We start from the raw sequence: 16,077 nt of genomic DNA, 5'->3' as shown, positions 1-16,077 counted from the left end.
CCAACCCCTCTCTGATTGGATTTGAGATCTTCTCCACTGTGAATATTTATGCCTGATACTGGAAACCAGGTAAAAAGTCTGCAGCTAGGAAGATCTTGAGCCCAGTGCAGGATGGGGCCGAGCAAACTACTACTGTTACTATGCTAAATGTACAAGTTATCAACCTATCATATTAATAGTTATGATTATGCCCATAGATTAAGTGAAGCTCTCAGCCTTAGTCATAGAAGTTTCTTTGTGCAGTGGTCAGGGGTTGTTGCAGACACATAGCTGGTGAAAGAGCTGACACTGTGTGACTATTGTACAATCAGCCTAAATAAGACCTCTATACCACTCCTTCCAAGGCTCAGAGAACCCCTGGTAGAGGAGGTTGAGAGAATATAAGAACGGGAGGATGGATAGATCTGTTGTGGAATGCTGCCTTCTGGATATGACATGGCCATTCTACTTATGAACTCTTAACAGCTAGGATTTCCTGTGCAAGACTGAGCCCATCAATATTTCATCATGAATATGGTGATTTCATTTGATGTATGATTCTTAACTCCACATACAGACTCTTGATTTCCCTGTACCTTTGTTCCATTAAAACTGTCACTAAATGCTGAAGGAAATAATGCATACCCCTTGGTACTAACATTCCAAACTAAGATTTATTCTTATTTGTAAACAGAATGTTTTTAAACATGGGAGATCTAACAGAAGATGAATTGAGTGGCAACAGAATCATTGATTATTAATTGACCACAGAACAGAAAATAAAGCAAAATATAGCTATAGCAGTAGGTTTCAAGTATGTGCACCTGTGCCAGGTACCTCTTTCAACTGTGAGAGAACAGCATACCTATAGTCACCATCATGCCATCTCTCTCCCTTTCTGAATTGAAACGCATACCTACCTACCTTTCCACTCTCCAAACCTGCCTGTTTTCTAAAACACCTTTTACTTGTAGTTAGCTATACTGCTGGAGATTTTCTGCCATACAGCTTCATTCTGTAAGCTCCTCTATTTTGATTTCTCCTTTCATTTTATTTTCTACAATATTGTTTGTGTCAAAACTGGGCCTCATGTTCTTCAGTGGTGTAGCCACTAGCAAATTGCCTATACTCCAATAAATAACCCATGGTATTCACATAAAGGGAGTTGTGTGTAAGAAAGAAATCTAAGAAATGTACCCATTCTAAGATCAAGTGGCTGCTCTCTTGCCCCCAACCTCAGCCCCACCACAGCTCTGGCACAACCTCATTACATCTGGGCACAGACTGGTAAATTAAAGTAGAAAGGTCAAATAGAATCTGCCTTCTTGAAATTATCATATCTTAAAATAATCACATGGGTAAGAATCTTTAGAAGTTATTTAAATACAGATTCTTTGTGATGCATTGTCATAGAGATTCTAATTAAGTATTTCTTTTTTTGTTGTTTGTTTGTTTTTGTTTTTGCTTTGTTTTTTTGAGGTAGGGTCTCACTCTGGTCCAGGCTGAGCTGGAATTAACTCTATAGTCTCAGGGTGGCCTTGAACTCATGGCGATCCTCCTACCTCTGCCTCCCGAGTGCTGGGCTAATTAAGCATTTCTTATGTAAAGGCCAGAAATTCAAAATTTTAGCAGGCTTGCTAGGTAGCCTATACACTAAATTATTTTTCTAGAAATTAGAGAAATAGATACTACTCTGTACTAATTTCATGCAAAGAGAATAATCAACAATGATGCAGATAAGGAATAAAATGTCCAGACAACCATAAGGACCAGGAAAAACAAGACCAATGTTAGACACCAGACTTCAGAATTGAGTTTTTTGAAATTTAACAAGAAAAAAAAAAAGCAGATTTAAATTATGGGAGCCAGAAAACCTTGCATTCTTATTAGGTTTCTGCCACATACATTGAAATATATTAGGGGTTACTCTAGCCCACAACTGACTACTATTTCTGCTCTTCTGCTATTTTTATTATGAACAGTTGTTTAAAATTCAATTCTTTGGTCACTATTTTTCCCATGTCTGTGGGTCTCGGCAGGTTTCACTATCTTCCCTGAGGGGTCAATCTTGAAGTCCTTCGCATTCATGTCTCCTTGGCTGTTGTCCCACATCACTTGTTTTATGAAACTCCTAAAATAAGATAAACCTCACCCTAGGGTCTGTCCACCTCCACTGAACACCTGGACAAAGTTTACACAACAATGGATACTTATACTTCGAGCACAGCATCTTTTTCTCAGGTGGGCTTTAACCCAAAAGCAACCTTTTTCCATATTTCTGGTGAACACTAATTCTTTGCTCATAATAGTCCCAATTTTCAACATTTTGCTTAAATACCCTCTTATTATTCAGTATGTGTAGGGAGCCAATGCAAACGGCATTACAAGATGGTGCTGGCTTCCTGCCAGTCTTGAGGTAAACAATTCCTTATTTAGGCAACGCCTTGGCGCTAACCTCGCTTGAGGTTGCACATGTGCTTGACGCACCTTGTCTTAAACCTATCCCGTGGCTCCTGGTGGCGGGTGAGCTTTGGCAGCCAATCAGTAGACGACCCATAGTGCTCGGCCCTATAAAAGCAGCTACACTCCTGCGCCCCTCACCCCTCGCCATCAACTTTCCTGTTAACCAAGAGGCTCTCCAATAAAGTGTGATTGAGAAGGATCTTCATCTGGTGGTCGTTCTTTCCCTGCAGGACAAGGGGTTCGCCGCAAAGTGGTGCCGAAACCCGGGAATGCCGGGTGTTTTGTGGTCACCGGGCGAGGGGCCGAAGAGGATCCAGAACTTGACACACGGAGAGGAAGACATCGGAGAGGAAGACGTCAGTAAGTCATCCCCAGTCATAATGTTTTTTCACTTAGATCCCTACCTGATCCTTGTTATTTTCATTCCTGTGTGGTTTATTGTCCTTGTTGTTTGCTGTGAGCGCAACATGGGCAACTCAGAGGACAGAATTGGTAAGGGTACACTGCCGTTTTGGCGGCTGATTCACTCTTGCTTAAGTAAAGAAAACCACATGGAACTTATTAGAAGGGGACGGGAAGTTCTCGCAAGGCATCAGGATAGCCTTTCTGAGTCAGATTCAAATGGGGAGTCAAAAACTAGGCCTAGAAAAAGAAAAAAAAAAAAAGAAGGGATTAAACAAAGATAAAAGTTTAAAAGATGAGCTCAGAGAAACAGGTGAAATCTATAATTGCCCCCCCCCCCCACCGAGGGGGAAAAAGGAGCCTTTGACAGGCTCTACCCTCCCATTGAGGAGCTTGCACATTTAAATGTACTTGACACAGATGAGGAGGCTAACTCCGATTCTGCAGAGGAGGAAGAAAAGAAATTATTTAAAGGGGAAGAGGAAAGACTAAAGGAGGCCACCGCCTGTTATAGAAAAGAGCGATATAGGTCCCCGCCTAGACGCCCTTTACTGACAAAGGGGCCTCAAGGCCAAGGGTGTGGTCCTTTACAGTCGATACAGCCTTCCGCACCCCCACCCTATAACTCCCCTGGGGACACATGCCGCTTCATTAAAACAAAAACCTGGTCGTGGCTGGCCTCCGCTTTTCCCGTTTTTGAGGACCCAGTAACTCAACAAAGGAGACATGAACCAGTTCCCTATAAACAACTAAAGGATTTGGTTCAGGCTGTCAAGGATTTTGGACCAGGTGCAGATTATTCCGTTGCGTTGTTGCGCAGGATTATTACAGCAGGGCTCGGAGCCTATAGTAAAAATGTTTAGATCCAATTCCCCTCAAATTGTTGAATGCCTAATTGTTTTGGAGGTCTTTCAGACATTCTCTACTTCTTTTAACTTGTTCACGGATTCCTTATATGTGGCTAATGCGGTTGCTGGCCTAGACACTGCTGCTTCTGTTCACTCTGCTAGTCTGGTGTCTAATATTCTTTTACAACTTCAGTCTTTAATTTTGCAGTGAACTTGCCCTTTCTATGTCTTAGATAATAAATAAAAAGGACCGGATCTTGTTAATAAGATCCAGGGGAGCTGTTTGTGTTTTTCCACAGGAACAGGATTCTCCTCATTGGGTTCCAGCCTGGCTGGTGAGGACAGTCAAGCGATCTCCAGAGGAGGGTCCAGAAGACAGTAAGGTCCATCAGGGCGGAGATGATAAAGGTCTTGTGGATAATCTTCCTCCTGTGCCTGGAATCCATTAAAGGAGAGCCACGTTGGGGTATTCTGTCAACCTTTCCCAAACCTATGCCGGTGCTCCATTCTGCCATGGTCTTCCCTCGCTTCTTTACAACTCCATTTTCAAAGTGGATTTTATGTGGAACAAATGGCAGCTGCACGGACTTTACACCCTTTGTACTGTTACAAGGAGGACTTATAGCTTGCAATAATGTGCCCGGGACCCTCCATACAGAGAATCAAGTGGAAGAGGGTGTTAATGACATTGGACATGGCTGTGGGAGGAATACTTCCTTTGCCCCTGCGCTGGTGTGTGTTCATCCACTGTTTCTGTTCGTTCTTAGTAACTTCTCTTTCAGTAATTGTACCAATGCTTCCTGTTACTTGTCTCAATGCTGAAATGCCAAGGTATTCAAGAATGCTATAGTCCTTAGGGTGCCCCGGTGGGTCCCCGTGCCTGTAGAGGCCCCCAGTGCGCTATCGCTATTCAGACAAAAAAAAAGAGATTTTGGCATCACGGCAGCGGTGATAGTGGCTGTGGCCGCAATAGCAGCTGCTGCCACAGCAGCCGGTGTGGCCATGGCCACTTCGGTACAGACTGCTGAAACTTTGAATAGTTTGGCCTCCTCCACTACCGTGGCCCTGGAGACTCAGACAGCCCTAAATTCCCATCTAAAGAGTGTTCTCTTATTTTAAGGAATGGGTAGGAGTGGGAATGTTCCTGGTGTGCTGCCTGGGAGGATGCGTACTTTGCCTCTGGTTGGTTTGCCGCTTGCGAGCCCAGACCAGGAGGGACAAGATGGTCATTTCTCAAGCGCTCGCTGCCTTGGAAAGTGGCTCCTCCCCCCAAATTTGGCTGTCAGCTTTAAAAGGCAAATAGCTCCCCTGGCCCTTGCACCCTCAGGGTCTCAGAGTGCCCATTGCACGAGGATGGGCAGGGATCTGGTAGCTTTTGTTTGACCACCGCCTTTGCACTCTCAGGGGATCTGTCCCATTGCACTGAGGAAGGGGAGGTTGAACTTCTTCCCTTGATCGGTCAACACATCATGAGGTGCGGACCTGATCGGGAAGGTGGCTATTTTTCCTGAGCTATGCCATAAGTTAATAAAAAAGGGGGAACTGTAGGGAGCCAATGCAAACGCCATTACAAGATGGCGCTGGCTTCCTGCCAGTCTTGAGGTAAACAATTCCTTATTTAGGCAACGCCTTGGCGCCAACCTCGCTTGAGGTTGCACATGCGCTTGACGCACCTTGTCTTAAACCTATCCCGTGGCTCCTGGTGGCAGGTGAGCTTTGGCAGCCAATCAGTAGACGCCCTGTAGTGCTCGGCCCTATAAAAGCAGCTACACTCCTGCACCCCTCGCCCCTCGCCATCAACTTTCCTGTTAACCAAGAGGCTCTCCAGTAAAGTGTGATCGAGAAGGATCTTCGTCTGGTGGTCGTTCTTTCCCTGCAGGACAGGGGGTTCGCCGCAAGTATGAAAAAACCAAATCTACACAATGGGTGCCATAACTTGCCATCCTTCTAATACAAAAATGTTCTATCCACATTGTTAGCTGAATCCGTATCTACAGCTCTGTGTACACTTTCTCATTCCTTCCCATCCCAGGAAACTAAGTACTTAGGTACAAAGATAGTGTATTTATCACACCTCCTCCAAGTCTTTGCCTCATTCATTTTCCATGTTACTATTTTTCTTCTCTATTATCTCCCCTGTATACTTTTACTGCCACCTTCAAAAACAGAAATAGAATTCTTTCCCAAATTTCTATCATCCCCCTCACAACAATCACTCTTTAGCAATTATACTTTTGGTTGAAAATTCAAAAAAAAAGGACAAACTATTTTTCATAACTTGTGCCTATGGTGGGCAGTGTGGTATGGATATTTTCATTGTTAAAATATAGTGTTGGGCCTCAGTCCAAACCAGAAGTTATGATCTTCTGAGTAGACCACAGCCAATATGTATTTTAAGGTGTTCCTTTGATGGGTTGGGTAAGGTCATGCACACCTGTAATCCTAGAACTTGGAGGACCATGAGTGCCAGGTCAATTTGGTCTCCATAGTGAGACCCTGTCTAGAAAAGAAAAGGAATTCTTTGGATAATTTGTCTGCACAATGAAGTTGGAGACTTATTATCTTATCCCTTCTGTTGACAAGGGCCTTGAAATCACACAGGCATGGGATCAAGTTTATCAAAGTGTCTTACATAAGTTATTTCTTCATTTACTGTAATTTTCATTTCTATTAAAAAAAGATTAGTATCATCAACTATACAAGTGTGTAGAGAAGATACTCTGCAGCTTTCTACATTGCTTCTATTTTCATCTTCAGTCAGGAGGCAAAAGCAGAATTAACACAACATAGGGAGGAAATACCACTAGATCCAATGTCCCTAGCTCCAAAATGCACCTTCCTAAATCTTCTTAAAAGATATAGTTGTAGTTGTCTTTGTTTCTAAGAGGTCTAGTAAGTATGATGGTAAATTAGAAGCCAATAGACCAAGGAACTCCTGTAATATGGTAGTACTTAGAACCAGTAGACCAGGAAAATGGAATCACATATTATGAAATTAATTTAGAGTGAACTGGGCTATTATGACAGCTAGTTTCCATCTAGCAATAAATATTTTTCATGTGAAAATTTAGCATAATAAGACTCCTGCTATCTAATATGTAAAACGTAAAGAAAATTCCAGCCATCACCCTGTTCCAAAAAACATATTTAATTTGCCTGTAAAGACTAAAGTATATGAAAATGTTTGACTATAAACAAACTATAGTTTTTTATTGAATTGAAATACAGTAAACATCTCATTTCAAATTTACTTTATGCAAGAAGAGAATGAGAACTATGCAAAGTTATTTAAATATTTTAAGTAAAATGAAATGGTTAAAAATGAACTCTATATAGATAATAGAAGAGATAATTCAAGGAAGAGAGGGAAAAGTTCTGTATCACTCTTCTAGGCTGTATGTGTGATTAAAGGCTAAATTAAGTACATACATTTCTTTTTCTATTGTTAAAGAAAGACATGACAGAAATTATCCTAGAATGCACTATGGAGAGTTTAGAAACTTTGAAGAGATCTGATATAAGGCTTGAATAGTTGAAGACAAAATCACCTATAAGCAAAAGAAACAATGACAATAACATAAGAGTGGGTGACAAGAAGAAAGGGAGCTCAGACTCCCAAAGTCATAAACAGATGGGCTGTGGCTAGACAGGGGGAAGCTCCAGTGTATGGCAACTTAATTCTATGGGAAAAGGATAATTTTGAGAAAATGGTGGCAAAATGATAGACAGTGAATACTGTCCTGTGGGCTACTTAACCATTAACAGTTAAAATATGAAAGCAAAATACTAAGGTTAAAAGAAATAAAGTCAGACACAGTACACTCCTGCAAATGATATTTGCAAATTAAGGCATAGAATGGTAACAAAACAATTATAATTTTGGCCTAATACAAAGACAAGAAAAAAGTTTCATGATAATGCTGAGGAGGTTTAGATACCTATGAATGATGGTAACTTATTTGGATGGGACTTTGAAGGTCAGATGTTGCATAAGTAAAGGTAAGAAGGAAGGACTTCTGGGAAGAAAGCAATATGAGCAAAATCAGTTAATTTCAATACATATTTGACACTGAACTATGTACTAGGTCCTGGGTTGATATAGCATTATAAAGCCATATTACAGTCTGTGCCTTTCAGAGTTTAACCCAAGTAAACAGAATATAAGTTCTCACAGATATTTGGCTAGATCCACTCAGCCAAAGCATGTATATATGAGGAAGTAATGGGATGAAAATAGGAAAACAAATTAAATCACCAATATTAATAAGAGCCTTAAATGCCAGGCTAATTTACACTCAGGTCTACTGGAGATGGGATTCATTGCATTTTGTTATGATAGGTTTTAGTACAAGAGGGAAATGCTTTGGGCAGTCTAAATGGGAAGAGATACAGTACCTTTTAAAGGAAAAGACTTTTATTTTTAATTTATTTTTATTTATTTATGAGAGAGAGAGGCAGATGGAGAGAATTGGGACACCAGGGCCTCTAGCCACTGAAAACATACTCCAGACATAGGTTTCACCATGTGCATCTGGCTTACATGGGTACTGGGGAATCACACCTGAGTCCTTATGCTTCACAGGCAAGTACACTAACCACTAAACAATCTCTACAGCCCAGGAAAAGAATTTTAAATGAAGTAGCTCTTGAGATACCACAGCATATGAAATGATGATACCTTAGAATAACGTGACACAGGTTAATACTCGAGTCATTGGCTGAAGACTTTTTTGTATCATCTCTTCACAATTCAGGAGTGGGTAGGGTGTTGTTACAATGACAATGAGCCCCAGTGAAAATTAGCCAACTGAGTGCAAAGATGTTTAATGTCAATGTTGAACATAGAAATGATGCAGCCAGATGCAAGCACAGACATTCCCTAGAAATGACAGTTTTTAAAAACCTTACTTATTGTGTGTGTGTATGTGTGCATGCGCACATACACACACACAATAGTCTGCCGTGGCATATGAATGCCAGATGCTTGTGCCACTTTTGGAATTCACTGGGGTGGCTAAGGAATTTAATCTGGGCCACACAGCTTTGCAAGCAAGTACCTTTAACCACTAAGCCATCTTCCCCGCCCCCACAATGCCACTTTTTAATGACTGGCTAGAAAGTAAAAAATATCCATACATTATGAAAAAACTTTTTAAGTTAAAAATTTTTTAGAAACCATCTAAAAATAAAGCGATATTGTTTATTTCATAAATGACACTGACAGATTTGTTAGTTTTCAATTCAAGAATAGAATTTTCACAAAATATATCTCAGAGAATATGTATTCTAGCCATATAATTTTACAGCAAAGGGCATCATGACCAAGATTAACAGAATTACCCAAATTATAAATGCTATTTAGATCTAAAGATGAACTTATATTCTAACCCACAGCTCTTGTTATTTAATTTTATTACAGGAGAGAATCACACTTCTGTTATGCTTTTCACAGTGAGCACAGAATATGACAATAATGCATCTTAAATGAAGAATGAATATTTTGCATTCAAATGCCAGGCATGTGGGCCACTTGCTGCAAATACACTAAGATACATGATGTTGCTTACTCTTGTGATTAAAAATTAGACCCTCGTTTTAAAAATCTTGACATACAAATTTACTTAGGACAGTGAATGTTCAGGTAATGATGTGCACTGGTTCCACTTCCAAGAGTAAATACATCTGTGTATTTGTTACCTTGCAATTATTGGTAAATAGGGAGTTTTCTTTGAAGAGACAAGAGACGTGCTCAGAGAGTGCCTGTTCATTACAGCCTTGATGGAACATCTTTCCAGAAGAACTTCAACCATTTTTCTTTCATCATTACCAAGAGCTTCTCCTTGCAGCACCAGAATTCAGTACAAATGATAAAAACCATAGCAAGGGAAATTTGCTTTCATTTATTTGATGTGTCATTGCCATACTCAGAAATAAAGAAAAAAGAAGCCTATCTTTTTCATCTGTTTTTAAAGCAATGGCATATGTTGATCAGTGGGCACCCAATAGAGGCTCTAAATTCTTACGCCCCAGAACCAAGAGTTGAGCAGACAAAGGCAGCTTATTAAGGAATATACATTTCCAAAGGGACAGAGCATAGAAAGTTTAGTAGCTCAAATGGCCAAGCTGTTCAAAGAGCAGATTTGGGGCTTTTAAAACACAGAGTGGGCTTCCTGATTCCTTTGAAGTGTGAACTTTTCTTTATATGGTCTGTCTGTTGTTACATGCAGTTCTAACTTCATGCATTACATATCTCATTAGCATCTTAAATCTCCACTTTACAGCAGAGGGCATCATGTGCACTTTAGTCCTATAGTGAACCATAGGCCATCTTCAGACACTCTAGCATGCCATGAGCCTGCTGTGCCAGCAGGTTTTAATTCACCTGGGATTGAAGTGGGTGGTAGTTCCATCCTTTCTCTTTGCCAGCTAGCCTTTTTTTATATGTAATTTTCTAATGCTTTGCATAAGGCCTTCTGGACCTCACTCGCTACCCTATTCTGCATCCTTAGGAAATATCTTCATAATTGTTAGGAAAAAGGAGGAGAGCCTCAGTTCCACAGCTGAGACAGGCTTTATTCAGGGAAAGTCTGAGGAGGGCTCTAACCAGGCATGTCACAGTTACTTCCCTTACTAAATGGATTCTTACGAGCTGACGGGGCCTCTGGAGAATGATACAGCCATTACAAAAAAAAAAAAAACAAAAACTCCTAGATCATGTAAAATATATTAGCCATTATGATCTGGTCATTATTTACCTATATAGGAATTTTCTTGCATGTGACATGACATTTACAGGTGACACATAGTATTACATCTAAGGCTGAAAAAACAACATAGATGCTAGGTCAGGAAATAAGAAGTGCTATCTATAAAGGTAAGGAAGAGAGAATTGTTAACTTGGATAAGAAGAGTTAATTGAAATTTCTGGAAATATGAAGATTTGGCTTACAAAAGGTAGGAAGTAAAATAAACTAGTATTTAAGCAATATTTAAAATATCTTGAACAACTTAACATGATAGAAATTAACTAATTTTGAAGTTTAGATTAGTTCTCTATAAGTCTTTAATACAGATGGCTTGTAATTTTCACTTACTTTGTACAGAGATCAAAAGAGGTCATAATTGTAGAAGAACTAATGAAGGTGTGCCAGGATGAAAAAGTTAAAAGCTTTGATTGATACAATTTTGATTCGTGATAATTGATTATTAGTTGTTCATTTTATAGGTACAATGAAATTTCATGCATTAAACCCAGTTTTTAATGAGAACAAGTTTTTATCAAGCAAATAAAGGCTTTAACTAATGGAAAAACATGAAAGAGCAGAATATTTAAGAAATTTATGGTTGTAAACAAAAGCAAATGTTCTATCAAACAAAATAAAAGTTTTATCTGATGAAAAACATATAAACTGAGAATTTGGGTAAAACTTAACTGCAAGTTTTAAGTATCATATTTAATAAAAGATAAAACATAAAATTTTTGTTTATAAACCATTTTTGAACATTAGTTTAAAAAAGTAAAATAATACCTAAAAGATCTACTGTTATATACAGAGAAATAGACATTTTGCAAACATTAAGAGTAGATCATAGTTAAGAAAAATAATTCTTGTCTCTCTTCCTCTCTCTGTCTCAAATAAATAAAAAATTTTTAAGAAAATTTAAAAGGACTGCATAGAGTCTTTAGTGGTTAAGGAACTTGCCTAAAGCCTAAGGACCCAGATTCAATTCTCCATATTCCACATAAGCCAGAGATATAAGGTGGCACATGTGCCTGGAGTCCATTTGCAGTGGCTAGAGTCCGTTCTCTCCATCTCTCCCTCCTTCCCTCCCTCCCTGTCTTTTGTTTGTCTCAAATAAATAAAAATTTTAAAAAGAAAACTTTAGTTTTGACCTTCAAAATTTAAAAGCATTTAATAATTCGTATTTTTACTTAATTATTAAGCATATCTAAATTGGAAATTTGGCAGCCTTTTTATAATCCTTTTAATTTATTGGTACATATTATATCTTTTATTTCTATTTAGGATCAGACCTCTAGTTAGAAGAGAGTGCCTCTTTCATTTCTAATGTTACCATAGAGAAAGGAATTGGAGGAGGGCTGGAGAGATGACTTAGCTGTTAAGCCACTTGCCTATGAAGCCTAAAGACCCAGGTTCAGTTCCCCAGTACCCACATAAGCCAGATGTACAAAGTGATGCAAGTTTTAGGTTGTTTGCAGTGGCTAGAGACCCTGGCATGCCCATACTCTACCCACTCCCTCAAATAAATGAAGCAAACATTTTTTTTTAATTTAAAAAAGGAAATTGGGTCTGTACTCTGATGACCTCCAAGTATAATATCTGCCTATGCATCTCTCATTCCCCCTTTTTTTAAAAAAATTTTTATTTATTTTATTTATTTATTTGAGAGCGACAGACACAGAGAGAAAGACAGATAGAGGGAGAGAGAGAGGATGGGCACGCCAGGGCTTCCAGCCTCTGCAAACGAACTCCAGACGCGTGAGCCCCCTTGTGCATCTGGCTAACGTGGGACCTGGGGAACTGAGCCTTGAACTGGGGTCCTTAGGCTTCACAGGCAAGCACTTAACCGCTAAGCCATCTCTCCAGCCCTCTCATTCCCCCTTTGAAGGGTTGATATCACACTTTTTTTTTTTTTCAATTAGTAGCTTCTTCATGCTAAAGTGGGGTAAAAGGGTAAAAAGGTTTGTTGTTGTTTTTTAACGGGTAGGGAGTCTATTCTTGTTGACTATTAGGCAATGGAGGACAATAAAGAGAATAAAAATAAAAAATAATTAAAATTAAATTGAAAAACAGCAACAAAGATAGATAGAATCAGACTGTTATTAGACCCTCTGAGGTAGATTAGTGGAACTGTGAATGTGTCCCATTTTCTTACTGAATGCCCAGAAGGTCAGTTATATTGATCTTTTATTTTTGACTTTCACATCACACTTGGATAAAGCTTAAATAAATGAACAAAAACTAATTAAAATGAGTCTTGATTTTGTTAAAGATTCAGTTTCTATGGTAGTTAAAGCATAACATAGTAGTAATCCTATGTATATTTTAACCTAGATAAAGAGACATGGCAACTTATTATAAAGAGTTAAGTCTGAATTATATGAATGATTAAGACAAGAGAAAATAGAGAAACCAACCTTCTTATGTTAACCCAATTTAGCATAGACAACTCAAACCTTTTTAAACTTTAAGTCCCACAACCATTTTATATCAAGTCTGGTACCCTTTCATAACATGCTGAACCTTCTATTCTTTTCTATCTCAATTACATTTTCTTTTGCCTTACAAAGTCCTTTCTGATATAAAAATGTGTCCCTTTCTCTTAATCTTAACTGAAAACTTTACATTTTTAATTTTATTCCTTCTTTTGCTGGATGGTCCTGTTCTGTATTATTATCATAGTTATTATAAAATTTAGACTTTAACATTTTTAAAACCCAGGATTTACTTGACATCAAGTATGTATATTACAACTTAACAGTTACACATGTAACAAAACAGATTTACATCCCTGTGCTTTGCAGTAAACACAAATTAAGTTTAAAGATTTAAGCCATAATAAGCATTTAGAAAGCAGTGTCAGAAATTGAATTAAAACTTGGCATGCAAATATGTCTATTTCAGTAAGCATGAACTAATAAAGCCAAAATCACAGAGATGAATTATTTTAAATATATTGTAAACCTGTTTCTAGAAATTTAGCATCATCTTAAAGTGCATCCATAAACATGTACATACCTTAAAATCAGAACACCTAAGTAAGTATCATTGATTTAGTTACATATACAGGCAGACTACATGAAACACATGAATACATGACAGCCTTAGACGTAGACTTAGACTTAAGACAAAGACACACAACCCATAATACTATTAAAGGGAGTGAGAGAGATTTTATTTTATTTTTATTTTTGGTTTTTTAAGGAAGGGTCTCACTCTGGCCCAGGTTGACCTGAAATTCACTATGTAGTCCTAGGGTGGCCTCAAACTCATGGTGATCCTCCTACCTCTACCTTTCAAGTGCTAGGATTAAAGGCATGCACCACCATGCCCGGCTCAAGAGATCTTTTTATAAAAAAGAAGTTACATTTTAAGTTACATTTTAAATTGATGGACTTGTTACTTTGATATATATTTTTCTAATTCATAGAATTACATACTCACTTATAAGCCAATGTTACTATATCAGAAATATTGACAATATATGTACTAGTCACATCAATCATTGCAAAGACTGAATGGATTATTTAGCTTTTAAATTTGTCATTTGTCAGTTTTAAAATCAAACTACAATTCTGATTATTTACAGCATTAAATTATACTAATGGCAAGGCAGCAGTTACTACCAATTTGAATTAAAAAGCAGCACATTTTTTTCTTTGTCTCTGGGGAGACTCTTTATGTGGGAGAGGCCTACAGACCTTCAGGTTAGGTGTGCACCATGAACTTGATGAGGAGGTCCTATTGACTACCTGGAGCCCTAAAGGTATCTATGTAGCCACTGCTCATGCAGTAAATGTAGGCCCACTCAGGGAGGAACAGGGTCGCCATCTTACCATGTGGCTGTTGATCATAGGCAGATTTCTCTGGAAAAGCAAGTCGTATTAAAGCAAATCATGTTAGGAATCTTTTGGTTTTTTTTTTTTTTCTAATTTGAGAGCGACAGACAGAGAAAGAGGCACAGAGAAAGAGAGAGAGAGAGAATGGGCACGCCAGGGCTTCCAGCCACTGCAAACTAACTCCAGATGCATGTGCCCCCCTGTGCATCTGGCTAACGTGGGTCCTGGAGAATCAAGCCTCGAACCGGGGTCCTTAAGCTTCATAGGCAAGCACTTAACCGCTAAGCCATCTCTCTAGCCCGCAAATCATGTTAGAAATCTTGAAAGTAAAACTCAAGTGGCTCAAAAGAAGAAACCAGTGGGATCTGGAGAATGGGCTGGAGGCCATTCTCAAAGTCCAGTTTTACAGCTGCACTTTGAAGAGAAACAGGCTAAACAAACTTAACTTCAGTTTAGGAGGGAACTTTGAAAGAAAGAGAGAGGGAGATTGCCATTTGTTGTGGCACAGTGAAGGTCGGGGGAGGGGGCTGGAGGGATGGCTTAGCAGTTAAGGCATTTGCCTGCAAAGCCAAAGGACCCAAGTTCCATTCCCCAGGACCCATGTTAGCCAGATGCAGAAGGGGGCACAAGCATGTGGAGTTCCTTTGCAGTGGTTGGAGGCCCTGGTATGTCCATTCTTTCTCTTTCTCTCTCTCTCTCTTTCTCTGTCAAATAGATACATGAATAAAAAATTAAAATAGGGCTGGAGAGATGGCTTAGCGGTTAAGCGCTTGCCTGTGAAGCCTGAGGACCCCGGTTCCAGGCTCGATTCCCCAGGACCCACGTTAGCCAGATGCACAAGGGGCGCAGGCGTCTGGAGTTCGTTTGCAGTGGCTGGCGGCCCTGGAGCGCCCTTTCTCTCTCTCTCTCTCTCTCTCTCTCTCTCTCCCTCTCTCTCTATCTCACTCTCACTCTCAAATAAATAAATAAAAATGAACAAAAAAAATTAAAGTAAAGAAAAAGAATTTGGAAGTCAAATGTGCCATTTTCAGGCCAGCAGGAATTTATATTTATGTCCAATTTATATTATGGCCAGACTATTACAATACAAAAAGTGGTGCTTATACTTTGTCTACTTTTAGGGTGAGGGTCTTAAGCAGATTTGGGGTATAGAGGTCCTGGAACTCTGCCCAGTGGAGAAGGTATGAGGGGAATTTCTGGGAAAGAATATGGTAGACTCTAAGCTATGTAAATGAATCAGGAAGACAGCAATGGGGTCCTAGACTGCACCCAAAGGGAACTGGTTTCAGTCACTTGATTCACCAGACAATGGAGCTAGAATTGACTGCAGGAAAAGCCCCAGAAGAGGCAAGTGGAGAACAGGGAAAAGTGGAGCCCAAGAGGGCAGTCAGTTTTGAGGTACCTCCATCCCATCTTTCCCAATGGAGGACTGAAACAGACAGCTTTTTGGATCCAAGATTTTATTAAGATTGGCTAAGAAACAGTTCAGCCAGGAGGGCAGTGAAGTTTTGGAAATTTGGGAACTCATGGTGGGTAAGAAGTTCCAAGGCAGCTAAGGATCAGGTTCTGTGGTCTAAGAACAGAGACAAGAAACCTCCTGGAGAAGGACAGGAGTTTCACAAGGTAAACAGTCATCCCTGAGGAGTTGTTTCAGCCCAGAGGCTCCCACAGAAGTCCTCCTAGGACAAGACAAGGCAGTTGGGTCTGCCTCTCACAGGTACCATAGGAAGACAGACAGAGGCTAACTCACCTCCTTGGGTTGAAAATGGTCTGGTTTTGGATGACAAGTGGATATGGCAAATG

The sequence above is a fragment of the Jaculus jaculus genome, chromosome 7 (assembly GCF_020740685.1).
Source record: "Jaculus jaculus isolate mJacJac1 chromosome 7, mJacJac1.mat.Y.cur, whole genome shotgun sequence".
Classification (NCBI taxonomy): Eukaryota; Metazoa; Chordata; class Mammalia; order Rodentia; family Dipodidae; genus Jaculus; species Jaculus jaculus.
This window is presented reverse-complemented; position numbering follows the sequence as displayed.